General features: G+C 38.3%; 1 protein-coding gene and 1 long non-coding RNA gene across 9 annotated transcripts in view; one reads left to right on the top strand and one right to left on the bottom strand.

Annotated features, from left to right (window-relative positions):
* Window positions 1–12,500, bottom strand: part of LOC306984809 — an 81,140-nt gene that overhangs the window by 969 nt on the left and 67,671 nt on the right. For both annotated transcript variants that reach the window (XR_013794633.1, XR_013794634.1), the window contains exon 5: window positions 6,520–6,736. This is a non-coding gene — a long non-coding RNA (uncharacterized lncRNA). The remainder of the gene's footprint in view (window positions 1–6,519; window positions 6,737–12,500) is intronic.
* wdr7 (WD repeat domain 7) overlaps window positions 1–12,500 on the top strand; it is a 125,155-nt gene that overhangs the window by 66,393 nt on the left and 46,262 nt on the right. The gene's annotated exons all lie outside the window — the stretch shown is intronic.

Here is a 12,500-nt window from a genome sequence, read left to right as displayed (position 1 = left end):
ATGTCTCCACGATCTGCTTTTGAAGAAATATCGTAGGATCGTGCATTCTATCAGTTTGCCGTTCTGGCGCCTCCGTCTCAACATACTGTACAGCGCGACGTATATCCACATGAAATGCAGAGGAACGGGACACTGTAGTTTATAAAAATTAATTATTTCCATGTGCTTTAAAGCCTTGCCGGTTAAACATGTCATTCGCTGCTGATGCGCTGTTCTAACGGGCGCTTTTCTGAGCGCAATAACGTTACACCCCGATGCGCACATGCACTAAAAGCCTGTATAACAGCGCCTGGACTAAGTTATCTTTCGAGTCTTATTGCTCTAATACTGTCAAATACACACAAGGTTTACATAAACAAAGTTAGTTATGTCTAAAGTGAAAGAACAGTAGAAAAAAATAAGAAAAAAATCTGCTTGTCAAATGCGTGTAGACTCGTTGCGCGCAGATCTTAAAGTGACAGTAGCCCTAATAGTAAACATGCTGCCGCTTGTCCTTAAAGAGACAGTTACCCAAAAATAAAAAAGATGTCATTATTTACTCACTCTAATGTTGTTCCATCCCTGTATTAATTTCTTTCTTGTGCTGAACACAAAAGAAGATATTTTGAGGAGTGTGGCTAACCGGGCGGTTGCTGGTCCCCATTGACTACCATAGTAGGAAAAAACTATAATGGAAGTCTCTGGGGTACATCCACTGTTTGGTTACCCACATTCTTCCAAATAACTTTTATTTTCAACAGAAGAGGGAGACTTATTTGGGTTTGAAACGGCTTGAGAGAGTTGGCTAAATGATGACAATTAAAATTCCCTGTTAATAAAACAACAAAATACAAAGAGCAAATGGGGGGGGGGTCTTGTAGGGGGTCCTACAAGTCATTGTGCCCAGGGGCCTCTGAACTCTTAATCCGGCCCTGTGCGTCGTGTGTGTGATGCGTCGTGTGTGAGATGCGTGTGTGTGTGTGTGTGCGATGCGTCGTGTGTGTGTGATGCATCGTGTGTGTGTGTGTGTAATGCGTTGTGTGTGTGTGTGTAAACACATGCAAGAAAAAAATAAAGATGATGCACAATGGTAAAAGTGTTCTTAATAAGGGCATTATCATGGAAAAGAGCAATAAAGTAACTAATGATCAATGTTGATTTAAAACAGAATTAAAAGAATAAATAAAAGAAAAATAATTTTGGTTTTTATATATATATATAAACAAAAGTATATTTTTATTTTATTTTATTATGGAAATAATTTGTAAAACCCTGTAATCAGAAAAGTCATCAATAATAGAAAAAAACATAAATTTATATTGGTATTATGAATTTGAATTATTTTAATAATTTATAAATATTTTATTTGATCAATTATATATAACCACTAATAGAAATATCACCTAATACGTACATACAAAGTTTGAAAACGTCCTGCTTTGTCGTTACAGCAGAAGTGTTCGTAATATCTGTCATAACTCCCAGAATTAATCACTATTTATGATGTAACATTTACATATTTAAAAGAGAAACTCGAGTATGTGAGATGCGGTCAGTGTCATGTTAGGAGCTGGAGAGGTCAAAGGTCAGAGTGAATCCACCCCCACCTCAGATGTCATGATCACAGTTACAGGAAGTGGGCGGAGCTTCTTCTAGTCCAATAGGAGCAGAGCATCTGTGTGTGCGTTTTCATTATTTTTTTCTTTAAATACGTGTGTGTGTGTGTGTGTGTACTACAGTACACGTCTAATATTTCCCAGGACTGATGATTCGTTTACCGGATCATGACAGAGACGGAAAACTCAGAGTTCAGCTCTCAAACGCATCATCATTCTGCAAACACACAATCCTGTTAGCGATGCGTAACCTCTTTACCAATACATGATCATTTACAAACGTGACAGCGGTCCGTCTCCGTCTCCGAGCGGCTCAACGCACACACACACACACACACACACACACACACACACACACACACACACACACACAGAGCGACAGGAAGGAGATGAGAAGAGCGCTTCAGAGGTCAGAGGTCAGAGGTGACGACACCTGTCATGCTCTTCTCGTCCGCCTCGTCTCTCTTCTTCTTTTGTCTCTTCCGGCTCATCTTCTCTTGTTGACTAACCGTATCGCTTCTCTTCACTGTACTTCTCTCTTCTCACCATCACTCCTTTTATCTCGTCTCGTTCATAAGTCTCATCATCCTCTTCTGTTCTCTTCTCTTCTCTTCAGGCTTGTTTCTTCTTTTCTTTCTCTTATTGTATCATCTCATCTCTTCACATCTCGCGTATCATTGTCTCATTTCTTCCCTTCCCTTCTCTCCCCCTTTCTTCCCTTCCCTTTCTCTTTTTTCCCTTCTTTTCTTTTCCCTTCCCCTTTCTTCCCTTCCCTTTACTTCCCTTCCCCTTTTTTCCCTTCCCTTTACTTCCCTTCTTTCCCTTTTCGTTCTTTCCCTTTCTTTTTCTTCCCCTTTTCCATTTTCTTCCCCTTTTCCATTCTCTTCCCCTTTTCCATTCTCTTCCCTGTTCTTCCCTTTCCTTTCCTTCCCCTTTCCCATTCTCTTCCCTTTTCTTTCCTTTTTCTGTTCTCTTCCCTTTTTCCCTTTCTTTCTTTCCCTTTTCGTTCCTTCCCTTCCCTTTCTTTTTCTTCCCCTTTTCCATTTTCTTCCCCTTTCCCATTCTCTTCCCTGTTCTTCCCTTTCCTTTCCTTCCCCTTTCCCATTCTCTTCCCTGTTCTTCCCTTTCCTTTCCTTCCCCTTTCCCATTCTCTTCCCTGTTCTTCCCTTTTTCTGTTCTCTTCCCTTTTTCCCTTTATTTCTTTCCCTTTTTTTCCTTCCCTTCTCTTTCTTTTTCTTCCCCTTTTCTTCCCTTTTTCTGTTCTCTTCCCTTTTTCCCTTTATTTCTTTCCCTTTTTTTCCTTCCCTTCTCTTTCTTTTTCTTCCCCTTTTCTTCCTTTTCCATTCTCTTTCATTTTTCCCTCCTTTTCCCTTTCCTTCCCTTCTCTTCTCTTTTTCCCTTTTCTTCCCTTTTTCCCCTCTCTTCCCTTTTTCCATTTTCTTCCCTTCTCTTCCCTTTTTCCCTTCTCTTCCCTTTTTCCCTTCTCTTCCCTTTTTCCATTCTCTTCTCTTTTTCCCTTCTCTTCCCTTTTTCCATTCTCTTCTCTTTTTCCCTTTTCTTCCCTTTTTCCATTTTCTTCCCTTCTCTTCCCTTTTTCCCTTCTCTTCCCTTCTTCCCTTCTCTTCCCTTTTCCACTCTCTTCCCTTTTTCCATTCTCTTCTTTTTTTTCCTTTTCTTCCCTTTTTCCCTTTTCTTCCCTTTTTCCCTTCTCTTCCCTTTTCCCTTCTCTTCCCTTTTTCCATTCTCTTCTCTTTTTCCCTTTTCTTCCCCTTTTCCATTTTCTTCCCTTTTTCCATTATCTTCTCTTTTTCCCTTCTCTTCCCTTTTTCCATTTTCTTCCCTTCTCTTCCCTTTTTCCCTTATCTTCCCTTTTTCCCTTATCTTCCCCTTTTCCCTTTTTCCCTTATCTTCCCTTTTTCCCTTATCTTCCCTTTTTCCCTTCTCTTCCCTTCTCTTCCCTTTTTCCATTTTCTTCCCTTCTCTTCCCTTTTTCCATTTTCTTCCCTTTTTCAATTTTCTTCACTTCTCCCTTTTGTCCTTCTCTTTCTTTCCCCTCCCTCCCGCCATTTCTCCATCATTGCACATGCACATAACTTACAATCGGATAATTAGAGTCCATGTAAACACCGCTACTCATAACTTCATCTCGTCATTCCTCCTCTTGTCTCGACTTCTCTTCATGTCTCTTTTTATAGCTCATCTTCTGAATGTAGGAGTTTAGCTTTTACCTGTGTGATTTCTTCCCTTCCCTGTTGATGCTCGTGTGGTGTCATGACCTTTGACCTTCGCACACAGTGTAGATTGTTTTGTTTTAACCCCCGTAGAGCAAAACCACCTTCTCATGACAGATTTAGCTTGTGTGCTTTTCTTTTATTTGTGTCTTCACAAGTGATTGGTCATCAGTAGATTTTCCATTGACTGTGTGTGTGTGTGTGTGTGTGTGTGTGTGTGTGTGTGTGTGTGTGCGTGCGTTTGCCCTCAGGCTGTTCTGGATCCTCGTAAAATGAACAGTGACCCAATAAAAGCCCAAATAAATGAAAAATAAGCAGTGATTCCCGCAGCTCTCTGACCTGAACCAGGCACCTTCTGTTTGTCTGTTTGAACACGCCACTTTTTCCAGACTCAAGGGTCTTAACATCTCTGTAGCACGGTTTCTATTCTTATATAGTAACTTTCTTTCCCCCTGCTCTTTAATGGAGTCATACCATGGAATCCAAGATTTCACAATGAATGATTTTGCTGGTCTTGGTGTTTGTTTGGAGGTTCTGGAAGGAATCGTGTAGGATGAGGCATGAATTTCGTTCATAATTATTGTTCGGTCATACTGAACATGATTGTAGGCTTACTTTGGTCCATGTAGTCTTTCAGAGTAACTGTTTGAAGAGGATTCGGAGAAACGTCTGACTATGCCAAAGCACGAATGGGCAGATTTGGTGCTCTGTCTCTTTAAGAACGACCTCATGCATGAGGACATCCGTGTGTTCGTTCAGCGGTCATGGGTCGCTTATATGTTGATCTGGATTTAGTTGTGAAGATGATGATGATGATGAGGTCATAATGGCACAGTAACGGGGCAGTGTTGTTCATAAGACAGAGAACAGACTCCAAGATCATTAAACACTAGGAAATTAATAATTCAGCACAGTGGAGCCACACTGGGGAAATTCAGCCAGAGACAGACAGATGTTAAAAATTCAGCTTTGATGTCCAGAGCAAACCTGTGACCTGAACACTGCAGAGATGCTGAGAGCTTACAGGAATCTGAGAGAAGAGGCTTTTGTGTGTGTGAGGAATTATGAGTGGTCGCCATTTGTTAAGTGGTCACCATTTGTTGCTATGCAGTTGCTAGGATATTCTCGGTTGTTGCTATGGCATTCATAATGTTGGCAGTTGCTATGCAGTTGCTAGGTAGTTCTGACTGTTTTAGGCTGCGTTGCTGTGCAGTTGCTAGAGTGTTCTGAGGGTTTTTGGCTGTTGCTGTGCAGTTGCTAGGGTGTTGTGTGTGTTTAGGCGGTTGCTGTGCAGTTGCTAGAGTGTTCTGAGGGTTTTTGGCTGTTGCTGTGCAGTTGCTAGGGTGTTGTGTGTGTTTAGGCGGTTGCTGTGCAGTTGCTAGAGTGTTCTGAGGGTTTTTGGCTGTTGCTGTGCAGTTGCTAGGGTGTTGTGGGTGTTTAGGCTGTTGCTGTGCAGTTGCTAGAGTGTTCTGAGGGTTTTTGGCTGTTGCTGTGCAGTTGCTAGGGTGTTGTGTGTGTTTAGGCGGTTGCTGTGCCGTTGCTAGAGTGTTCTGAGGGTTTTTGGCTGTTGCTGTGCAGTTGCTAGGGTGTTGTGTGTGTTTAGGCGGTTGCTGTGCAGTTGCTAGAGTGTTCTGAGGGTTTTTGGCTGTTGCTGTGCAGTTGCTAGGGTGTTGTGGGTGTTTAGGCTGTTGCTGTGCAGTTGCTAGGGTATTCTGAATGTTTAGGCTGTTGCTGTGCAGTTGCTAGGGTATCCTGAGTGTTTAGGCTGTTGCTGTGCAGTTGCTAGGGTGTTGTGGGTGTTTAGGCTGTTGCTGTGCAGTTGCTAGGGTATTCTGAATGTTTAGGCTGTTGCTGTGCAGTTGCTAGGGTATCCTGAGTGTTTAGGCTGTTACTGTGCAGTTGCTAGGGTGTTGTGGGTGTTTAGGCTGTAGCTGTACAGTTGCTAGGGTGTTGTGTGTGTTTAGGCTGTTGCTGTGCAGTTGCTATAGTGTTGTGGGTGATTTAGGCTGTGCAGTTTCTAGGGTATTCTGAGAGTTTAGGCTGTTGCTGTGCAGTTGCTAGGGTATTCTGAGTGTTTATGCTGTTGCTGTGCAGTTGCTAGGGTATTCTGAGTGTTTAGGCTGTTGCTGTGCAGTTGCTAGGGTGTTCAGAGAGTTTAGGCTGTTGCTGTGCAGTTGCTAGGGTATTCCGAGAGTTTAGGCTGTTGCTGTGCAGTTGCTATGGTATTCTGTTTAGGCTGTTGCTGTGCAGTTGCTAGGGTGTTGTGAGTGTTTAGGCTGTTGCTGTGCAGTTGCTAGGGTGTTGTGAGTGTTTAGGCTGTTGCTGTGCAGTTGCTAGGGTATTCTGAATGTTTAGGCTGTTGCTGTGCAGTTGCTAGGGTATCCTGAGTGTTTAGGCTGTTGCTGTGCAGTTGCTAGGGTGTTGTGGGTGTTTAGGCTGTTGCTGTGCAGTTGCTAGGGTGTTGTGTGTGTTTAGGCTGTTACTGTGCAGTTGCTAGGGTGTTGTGGGTGTTTAGGCTGTTGCTGTGCAGTTGCTAGGGTGTTGTGGGTGTTTAGGCTGTTGCTGTGCAGTTGCTAGGGTGTTGTGAGTATTTAGGCTGTTGCTGTGCAGTTGCTAGGGTGTTGTGGGTGTTTAGGCTGTTGCTGTGCAGTTGCTAGGGTGTTGTGGGTGGTTTCAGGATGACACACACTCACCTTTAACACTAGTTTAATGCTCAGGTTTAACTCTAGAGGTTTGATCAACAGCACCAGTGCTTCAGTAAACAGAGTTCAGGGGTGGGGGGGCGTCTAGTGGGGCAGTTTCTTTTTCTGTCAGGATGTTGTGGGGTTAAACCCCCCCGAAACAGCCCAGAGAGCAGCACGCCAGCTCCCATCAGGGGGTAAAAGGGGCAGGAGGGGGTGACAGATGGTCCTGCTCGGGTACAACCACACACACACACACACACACACACACACACACACACACTCTGAGGTTAATAGACACTTTCTTGACTGATTTGACAAAGTTGAACACCAGCTAGTGTTGACTACACACACAGAGCCTGCACCTGCTCGCACACACACACACACACACACACACACACACACACACACACACACACACACACACACACACATACACACACACACACACACACACACACACACACACACACACACACACACACACACACACACACACTTATCTAGATACATAGTCACACTGTAGACAAATCTCTCTTTTTGTTGCATTTTAGAAATAAAAAAAAAGATTCATTTCTTTCTTATATTTTTGCCCATACATTTCATTTATTTTTTTAATTTAGCATATTTTACCTATATAATTCATGATCGGTTTTCATATTTTTCCGGATATATTTCATGCTTTTGTTTATTATTTTGTTTATATTTTAAAATTTCCCTCCATTTTCACATACTTCCCCATATATCTCATTATTTATTTAAATATTTGTCTCCACATATTATTTAAATGTGTCCCATGTTTTTATTATTATTATTTTCATGAATATTTCAGTCATTAATTCATTTATCAAGTGAGTTGATTATTGATCACTTCTTATCTCTTTTTTTTTTTTTTTTTTTTTTTTCTTCCATGCAGAAAAAAGGCAAAAGAGAGCAAGTTAAAATTAGATTGCAAAATTGATTGAGGGACTCTGAGTGTGTGTGTGTGTGTGTGTGTGTGTGTGTGTGTGTGTGTGTGTGTGTGTGTGTGTGTGTGTGTGTGTGTGTGTGTGTGTGTGTGTGTGTGTGTGTGTGTGTGTGTGTGTGTGTGTGTGTGTGTGTGTGTTCATTTAGTTTTATGCTTCTGTTGCGTTTGCTCTCCAGCTTACTGATGACATCAGCACTCGCTCTGAAAGTTCTGTCGTTCTCAAAGTGGCAACATTCCTTTTTATTCTTAAAGCGATAGTTCACCTGAAAATGAACATTTGGTCTTCATTTACTCTTTCCTAACACAAAATGAGATGTTTAGCAGAACGTTCAAGCTGCTCTTTACATGCAATGAAACTCCAGAAAACACTATAAAACTAGTTTATGACTATATATTTATGAAGTCATACACTAGCAGCATGAACGTTCTGCGAAATTCCTCATTTTTCGATTGTAAAGTGCTGTATAAATGCCTCGTTCATTCATCATTCTGCAGAAGAAAGTTAGTCGTCCATGTTTGGGATGAGAACATGATTTAGATGTTTTGGGTGAACTGTGCCTTTAAAGGGACCGAGAAAACACCTGATCTCACAGACAGGAAATAAAAGCTTCTCGCCCTTAAAAGGGTCATACCTTCTCTCTCTCTCTCTCTCTCTGAATCACTTAATTGCAGTAACATCCTCAAAGAGCCATCATGGCCTAGGAGGTGATCATCTTGCTTTTCTGTCTTCAAGGCTGTTTCCTTTGAGTCGCTCTACCGTCTTTTGTGAATGTTAAATTGGATGAGATTCACTCTCTTAAACGGCCACTTACGTTTCGGTTTTAATGGAATCCGTGTGTGTGCGTGTGTGTTTTCAGTGTGATATGAGGTGAAGGTCTGTTTCTAATGCACTATTTTAAAAGTGAGGAAAATAGACACTTTGAGCACGAGACCAAGGATGGCATTTCCCATCCCGACAAGATATCAAACTAACCTCTGCTAAACACTTTGTAGATCCGATGATCATGCATGTTTACTCGTGTAACCAGCAGGGAGCGCTACACATCTCTGTGTAGTAACAGTGATGAAACTAACTAGTGGTTTAAAACGGGACTGGTGTGTTGTTTTGGGGGGGGGGGGGGGGGGGGGGGGGGGGGTGTAGGATTTACTATGGAATCAATTTTCACACAGAAATAATTACAAAGAAACGGCAAGTAACAAATTGAATTAAATGTGAAATTTAATGTGAAGACTGGAGTAATGTTGCTGAAAATTCAGCTTTGATCACAGGAATAAATTACATTTTATAAAATATTCTCACAGCTATTTTCATTTGTAGTAATATTTCACTGTTTTCACTCTATTTTTGATCAAATAAATGCACTCTTAGTGAGCAGAAGAGACTTCTTTCATAACAATAAAAACATCTTACCAGCTCTGCACTCTACTTTACATATTATAGCTTTGAACATAAATCTATCAGAGTGTAAATGGTCTGTTTTGTAAATGCCATTTTGATTCTGCGGACCAGAAAGGACTACACTAGGCCAGACCAGTAGTCTCTGTGATATTGACCATATACTCGTTTATTTAGTCTTCATTTCTGCACAGAGACTTGTCTGTCTCTCTGATGCTGGAAACCACAGTATTGATCTCACCCACAACCCTACTGGCGCTTTACCTTACTGGAAGTTGTGGGGACGTCTGTCCCACCACACACACACACTCACGTCGGTGTCTCCATGCAGCACGTCTGGTGTCTGAACGTGAGTGTTCTGTACACATGCAGTTTTATCTCTGAAGTTCAGATGACGCATGTACTAGAAACTTCTCTGTCCGGCCACAGAAGCGCCACGTTTGAGATTTTAGAGGACGGCATGCTTAATCTTTGAGAAAAAATATTTTTTGTTATTCTTTCATCAGATGTCATTTGTATATTTAGTTTAACTCTATTTACCCATCAAGATGTGTTGTTTTGGTAACGCTTTATTTCGATAGTGTACTTTAGACATTGTATTATAAGTAACTTTGCAACTACATGTCAACTACAGTAGCAGTCATTAGAGTATTAGTAGACTGTCTGCTTAATATCTGTAACACTTTATTTTGATGCTCCCTAACAGACATTCTACGGACTATAAGTAATTTTGCAAGTACATGTCAACTCGTTCTACTAACCCTAATCTAACAGTCTATTAATTCTCTAGTGAGAGTTAAATGACACGTAGTCGCAAAGTCACTTAGTTACATAGTACAATGTTACATAGTTAGTAGAAAGTTGCATAATAGGTTACAATTGATTTGAACGGTACATATGAGTAACTAGAATGCTACATAAAAGAAGGTTACATATTAGTAGAAAGTTACGTAGTTGTTACTAGAATGTTACATATTTAGTAGAATATAATGTAATAGAAGGTTACGTATTAGTTGGTGGAAAGTTAAATAGTAGTTAGTAGAATGTAACATTGTAGAATCAATGTTACATAGTAGTTGGTAGAAAGTTACATATAGTAGAAAGTTACATATAGTAGAAAGTTACATATAGTAGAAAGTTACATAGTAGTTAGTAGAAAGTTATATATAGTAGAAAGTTACATAGTAGTTAGTAGAAAGTTATATAGTAGAAAGTTACATAGTAGTTAGTAACATAGTAGTTAGTAGAAAGTTACATATAGTAGAAAGTTACATAGTAGTTAGTAGAAAGTTACATAGTAGAAAGTTACATAGTAGTTAGTAGTAGAAAGTTACATAGTAGAAAGTTACATAGTAGAAAGTTACATAGTAGTTAGTAGAAAGTTACATAGTAGAAAGTTAGTAGAAAGTTACATAGTAGTTAGTAGAAAGTTACATAGTAGAAAGTTAGTAGAAAGTTACATAGTAGTTAGTAGAAAGTTACATAGTAGATAGTAGAAAGTTACATAGTAGTTAGTAGAAAGTTACATAGTAGTTAGTAGAAAGTTACATAGTAGATAGTAGAAAGTTACATAGTAGTTAGTAGAAAGTTACATAGTAGAAAGTTAGTAGAAAGTTACATAGTAGTTAGTAGAAAGTTACATAGTAGATAGTAGAAAGTTACATAGTAGTTAGTAGAAAGTTACATAGTAGAAAGTTAGTAGAAAGTTACATAGTAGTTAGTAGAAAGTTACATTGTAGTTAGTAGAAAGTTACATAGTAGTTAGTAGAAAGTTACATAGTAGATAGTAGAAAGTTACATAGTAGTTAGTAGAAAGTTACATAGTAGATAGTAGAAAGTTACATAGTAGTTAGTAGAAAGTTACATTGTAGTTAGTAGAAAGTTACATAGTAGTTAGTAGAAAGTTACATAGTAGTTAGTAGAAAGTTACATAGTAGATAGTAGAAAGTTGCATAGTAGTTAGTAGAAAGTTACATAGTAGTTAGTAGTTAAGTTACATAGTAGTTTGTAGAAAGTTACATAGTAGTTAGTAGAAAGTTACATAGTAGATAGTAGAAAGTTACATAGTAGATAGTAGAAAGTTACATAGTAGTTAGTAGAAAGTTACATTGTAGTTAGTAGAAAGTTACATAGTAGTTAGTAGAAAGTTACATAGTAGTTAGTAGAAAGTTACATAGTAGATAGTAGAAAGTTACATAGTAGTTAGTAGAAAGTTACATAGTAGTTAGTAGTTGAGTTACATAGTAGTGAGTAGAAAGTTACATAGTAGGTTACAATTGATTTGAACGGTACATATGAGTAACTAGAATGCTACATAAAAGAAGGTTACATATTAGTAGAAAGTTACGTAGTTGTTACTAGAATGTTACATATTTAGTAGAATATAATGTAATAGAAGGTTACGTATTAGTTGGTGGAAAGTTAAATAGTAGTTAGTAGAATGTAACATTGTAGAATCAATGTTACATAGTAGTTGGTAGAAAGTTACATATAGTAGAAAGTTACATATAGTAGAAAGTTACATATAGTAGAAAGTTACATAGTAGTTAGTAGAAAGTTATATATAGTAGAAAGTTACATAGTAGTTAGTAGAAAGTTATATAGTAGAAAGTTACATAGTAGTTAGTAACATAGTAGTTAGTAGAAAGTTACATATAGTAGAAAGTTACATAGTAGTTAGTAGAAAGTTACATAGTAGAAAGTTACATAGTAGTTAGTAGTAGAAAGTTACATAGTAGAAAGTTACATAGTAGAAAGTTACATAGTAGTTAGTAGAAAGTTACATAGTAGAAAGTTAGTAGAAAGTTACATAGTAGTTAGTAGAAAGTTACATAGTAGAAAGTTAGTAGAAAGTTACATAGTAGTTAGTAGAAAGTTACATAGTAGATAGTAGAAAGTTACATAGTAGTTAGTAGAAAGTTACATAGTAGTTAGTAGAAAGTTACATAGTAGATAGTAGAAAGTTACATAGTAGTTAGTAGAAAGTTACATAGTAGAAAGTTAGTAGAAAGTTACATAGTAGTTAGTAGAAAGTTACATAGTAGATAGTAGAAAGTTACATAGTAGTTAGTAGAAAGTTACATAGTAGAAAGTTAGTAGAAAGTTACATAGTAGTTAGTAGAAAGTTACATTGTAGTTAGTAGAAAGTTACATAGTAGTTAGTAGAAAGTTACATAGTAGATAGTAGAAAGTTACATAGTAGTTAGTAGAAAGTTACATAGTAGATAGTAGAAAGTTACATAGTAGTTAGTAGAAAGTTACATTGTAGTTAGTAGAAAGTTACATAGTAGTTAGTAGAAAGTTACATAGTAGTTAGTAGAAAGTTACATAGTAGATAGTAGAAAGTTGCATAGTAGTTAGTAGAAAGTTACATAGTAGTTAGTAGTTAAGTTACATAGTAGTTTGTAGAAAGTTACATAGTAGTTAGTAGAAAGTTACATAGTAGATAGTAGAAAGTTACATAGTAGATAGTAGAAAGTTACATAGTAGTTAGTAGAAAGTTACATTGTAGTTAGTAGAAAGTTACATAGTAGTTAGTAGAAAGTTACATAGTAGTTAGTAGAAAGTTACATAGTAGATAGTAGAAAGTTACATAGTAGTTAGTAGAAAGTTACATAGTAGTTAGTAGTT

This window comes from Phoxinus phoxinus (genome assembly GCF_949152265.1).
Source record: "Phoxinus phoxinus genome assembly, chromosome: 17".
Lineage (NCBI taxonomy): Eukaryota > Metazoa > Chordata > Actinopteri > Cypriniformes > Leuciscidae > Phoxinus > Phoxinus phoxinus.
Note: the sequence above shows the minus strand (reverse complement) of the source record. Positions and strands in the feature narration are given on the sequence as shown.